At 48.6% G+C, this 4,968-nt stretch overlaps 1 long non-coding RNA gene across 1 annotated transcript; it reads right to left on the reverse strand.

The window, feature by feature from the left end:
* Positions 1-3,064: 3,064 nt before the first annotated feature.
* LOC137202556 (uncharacterized) lies at positions 3,065-4,955 on the reverse strand. The gene is made up of 2 exons (XR_010932654.1): positions 3,646-4,955; positions 3,065-3,371 (listed from the first exon to the last, which is right to left on the reverse strand). It is a non-coding gene; the product is annotated as an uncharacterized lncRNA (long non-coding RNA).
* Positions 4,956-4,968: the final 13 nt, after the last annotated feature.

A 4,968-nucleotide genomic window follows, 5' to 3' on the forward strand; every position in this document is an offset into this window, starting at 1 on the left:
ATTTTTGAGGTGCACTGGTTTTCCGAGGTTATGTATCATTCCTTATTCTTTCATTTATTAATTCATTTAACAAACAAATTTCCAAGCTCCTTTCATGTGCCATAGCTGTTCCAGTAAACCTACTGCTGTGTAACCATCCACCCAAGACTTAATGACAAAGGCCTTTCTGCGGATGACTCAAATCTACAAGTGAAATAAGAAAAGATGGCTGATTTGACTACATAAAAATTTAAAAACTTCTGTGTGGCAATAGATTCAAAAGTCAAATGACAAGCATTTAGGAAAAAAATATGCAACTCATATCACAAAAAAAGAACTAATCTCTCAAATAATTAAGAGTTCTAAGAAATGGGGGGGGGTGGGAATAGCAAAAATAGAGACAGCACATTCTAAAAACACAAATGGCCCTTAAGTTCATAAAGAGATCAAGCCCATTAACCCAAAAAGAGAACTTCTAATTATAAGTACCCTGTGATACAATTTCTCATCTATCAGACTGACATAAATTCAAAAGCTGGATACTGGCCCCCTCTGTCAAGGCCACAGGGGAGTAGGCAGGCTTGTCCAGCACAGGTAGAGGGCAGAATGAGACAGTCTGGCGATGTGGAAGCATCCAGCAACATCACGGTCGTGTTAGCCTTTGCTCTAGCTCTCCCTCCTCCGGGAGATTAACTTACAGTGATCCCTGACCGTGGTATACTATGCAGCATTGCTGTGAAGCAAAAAAATGGGAAACATTTCTTTTGAGAGTCAATTTTCTCTCTGTAAGGGACAGATAAATAAAACTGTGGCTTATTCACACAGTTGAAGACTACATAAGTATAAAAATAGCATGAGGAAACATGTTTTTTTTTTTTAATGAATGTGGACAAAGCTCAAGGATATACTGCTAAGGCACAGAATAGTGAGTATAGCAAGCTATTCCTAGTGCCAGAAAAGTGGGAAGATTTGCCCACACGTACATTACAAACAAAAAACAAAAAACCCCACGGGGCTTCCCTGGTGGCACAGTGGTTGAGAGTCCGCCTGCCGATGCAGGGGACACGGGTTCGTGCCCCGGTCCGGGAAGATCCCACATGCCGCGGAGCCTGCGCATCCGGAGCCTGTGCTCTGCAACAGGAGAGGCCACAACAGTGAGAGGCCCGCGTACCGCAAAAAAACAAAACAAAACAAAACAAAAAAACCCCACGAAGAATACTAAGAAATTAATAGAAGTTTCCTGAAGTGAGTGGGTTGGCCAGGGATGGGGTGAAAACAAGATACCCCACTGCACACCTTCTTGTGTGTTTCTTCTTTGAACTACATGAGTGTGTTATCTCTTTAAAAAATTAAATATGCATAACTCAATGAGAAGGAAATATACCATGTCGAGTTATTGTCTTTAGAAGTTTAAAGCTGTAAATACATTGAATAGGATACAAGGGGGAAACTTTTTTTTTTAGTTAAAGAAAGTTGGAACAGAGCAAAACAGGCTTGTTAATAATGGCTGTACATTTCACAGTGCAACACACAGGCTATATTATATTTAATCAAATTAAACTATAAGTCAAGTTTCTTGTCAGGGTTGTTTTTTTTTAATGAAACTCTTAAGTTTTGGTATAATTTTAACTCACAGAAAAAGTTGCAGAGGTACTACGGAATTTCCTCTATGCCCTTCACCTAGTTTCCTGTGATGTTAATGCCTTGCATAACCATGATACAAAGCTAGAAATTAACATTGGTACATTACTGTGAACTAAACTCTAGATTTTAGATTTTTCCAAGAATGTCCCTTTCCTGTTCCAGGATCCAATCCAGGATACCACACTGCATTTAGTATCAAGGATTGCTTTTATTTCATAAACTTAGCCGAGGGACTTTCCTCTTGCTGATGAAGGAGGAACTCCTGGGCACATTTCTGGCTCTCACTTATTAATCCCTTCCCACCTCTCTGGATGTGGTCACTATTTTAACCGGAGGAACACAGCAAGGTAGTAAGGACGTAAGACCTTAAGACTTACTCCCTGACTTCCCGCACTGTGTGCTGCTGCTTTGGCGAGCCCAGAGGGACAGGCTGGGAGGGAATGTTCTTTGTAATTCTCAGCCAATTCAATCGGCAGAAGTTGACTGAGCCTCAACTGTGTGCAAGGCACTCTGGTAGATGCTAAGGGGGAAAACAGAGTTGAGTAAGACCTTTTCCTAATTTTAGGAGCTGACCCACCCAGGAAGTGGACCCAGTTGAATACAACACCAGACAGGGGGTCAGAGGCAGCATACCAGCAGCAAAAACAAGAGATGGGGAGATGCATCCCACCTGAGAGGACTGAAGAGGGCTTCCTGGAGCAGGTGACTTTCGAACCATGCCTTGAAAGAAGGGTAGGGTTTCAAGGGTTGGCAAAGGGGAACGGAATTCTGGACCGAAGAAATGGTGTAAGCAAAGGTGCAGCAGCGTGAAAATGTGGGCACATGCAGAGAGCCAGTAGCCCGGGATTCCTGGTGCTGGATATGTGTGTTAAAAGGAGGAAGAGTGACCTCAGGGAGGGCCTCCAGTGCTGGGCGGGAGATCCACCTCCCTCCAGAGGGTAGTGATGCCAAAGGTCAGAGCTGCAGCCATGCTGTAGGGTGAGCTGGTGGCAATGGGATACGTGGGGTGGAGCAGGGGGCCTGGGGGAAGGGATTTCTCTTGTCTTCCTGGGGTGATGGGCACCCAGCCCAGGGGGGTCACTGGAATGGACGGGGGCAGAGGCAGGCAGGGAAAGGCCGCGGTGGGATCACGGTCAGGATGTGAATGTGAGGATGAGGAAGGAGGCGGAGGTGGGTGACTGAGGCGAGCCTGAGGGACAGAGATGAGGCAGCGGATATGGTCTGTGCTGAAGGGGCCGGTTGGGCTGAGGGAATTTGAGGTCAAATGTGCTAGAAGTCCCCACTCAGAGGTCAGGCTGGAGCCTGGTGCCAGGTATAAATGTGGCATCGTCCATGAAGAGGTGGCAGTGTGTCCCCAGGGCAGAGGAGGAAGGAGCCTCTTCACAGGGGCCATGTCCTCATTACTTCCGTCAGCTAAAAAAATATATTCACAACCTAAAAGTTGAGAGTTATGTTTTATTCGGTGGGAATTTTTTAGGACTTCAAGCCTGGGAGGCAGCATCTCAAGTAACCCTGAGAGAACTGCTCCGAGGAGGTGAGGGGTGGGGGGACCCAGGATAGATGGGAGTTTTGCAACAAAGGGCAGGTAGTCTGAACATCAAAAGATTATTGTTAATTAAAGAAAACCAGGGACTTCCCTGGTGTTCCAGTGGCTAGGGCTCCACGCTCCCAATGCAGGGGGCCCGGGTTTGATCCCAGGTCGGGGAACTAGATCCCGCATGCCGCAAGGAAGATCGCACATGATGCAACTTGAAAAAAAAAAAAAAAGATCCCGCATGTGGCAACGAAGATCCCTCGTGCTGCAACTAAGACGCAGTGCAGCCAAATAAATACATAAATATTAAAAAAAAAAATAAAATAAAAAATAAAACCAGATATCTCAAGTTAAGGAATTCAGTACTTTTCTGTGTATGGGAAGATGCAAGAGTCTGGGGTCATTGAAATTATTCCTTTGATACACAACCTCAGCTATCTGGGGCCAGTATCCCGTGTTTTCACATCCTGAGTTTGCTCAGGGCTCACCGTAGGGAGTGGCTGTAGTCTGATGGCTGCTAGATGGCAGGTGTTCTTTCCTTCCTAAGTCCGCTTAGGACTCACCAGCTCACCACTGGCTGTGGCTGCAACTGCTGATGAACTGCGACATCCTTTGTTCACTGATATGGCGGTCAATATTCCATTGATCACTTCTGTCACCTCAGGATCTGTGACCCCCTGCATAACTTGTCAAGGAAGCCAAAGCATTTCTGGAACTCATGGACACCACTGTGCATGTAACCACCTACAGATGGTCTCGTCAACCCCAGCTCCCAGCCTCCCCAGACCCCCACCACTCAGTAAGGTCCAAACTCCTTAGCTCCACACTCAGACCCATCCTCACCCTTACCCACATTTTCCAGCCACCAACTTTCCCTGCATTGTGACCCACCCCCCAGCATGTCCACCAGCCCTGTCTTCAGGACCAGGGTCTCTGATCACCTCCCCCCCGCCCCCCCGGCATACACACACCCCAGGGAGAATTTACTGTACAGCTCTCTCTCCAGCCCTCAGCCGGCTGGATTCTGGTTCCAGTTAGGAGCTCTGCTGGACTGTGACCCCTCAGGGACCACATGGATTCTCTCCTAGGCCTTCCAACTAGCAAATGGTGCTGAGTGAATAGGAACTATTTTCCCTTACTTGTCCTAGACTAGCCACTTCCAGAGACTCAACGGATGCACACTACAGTGCCTTTATTATAGGATTTAGCACCCCAAACATCCCCTTGGGGTACTTGATCCTCTCCAGGCTCAATCGTCTATAACCCTTCCTCACCTGGGGGGTTCCTCATGTTCCCAATTTATACATTCATTCCTTCACCCATACAACAACTATTAAGGCTGGCTCATGCCAGGCAGGGTGAGGACCCCAGGACACAGTGAGAACACGGTGGACGCAGCCCCTCCTTCCAGGAGGACATTAAACCACTAAATAAAGAGTCACCCCACCTTTAGGCCTACGGTACTGGTCAGTGAGGACCCACGGGGTGCCCCGCTCGCTGGGGCAGCTCATGGGCCTTCGCCAGCTCCTGGTCCCGCGCAGGGGCAGGGGTGGCCATGTGGACTGTCCAAGGGTCGCGGTTCCACCACCCACGTGTCAAGCAGGGCCGGCTCCGCTCCCTGCGACGCGGCCCCGGGTGTAGCCCGAGATTTTGAAGGTCGTTTGGCCACAGCCCCCGGGTTCCCCAGCCACTCGGCTCACAGCCTGCGCCGGGCGGGCGGGGACGGCTTTCCCCGTGCGGGCGGCGGCGGGAGCTGAAGGTCAAATCCGACCACCTTCGGGATCCAGCCAGCCCGCCGGAAGTCCTGCGGG

Source organism: Pseudorca crassidens, chromosome 11 (genome assembly GCF_039906515.1).
Source record: "Pseudorca crassidens isolate mPseCra1 chromosome 11, mPseCra1.hap1, whole genome shotgun sequence".
Lineage (NCBI taxonomy): Eukaryota > Metazoa > Chordata > Mammalia > Artiodactyla > Delphinidae > Pseudorca > Pseudorca crassidens.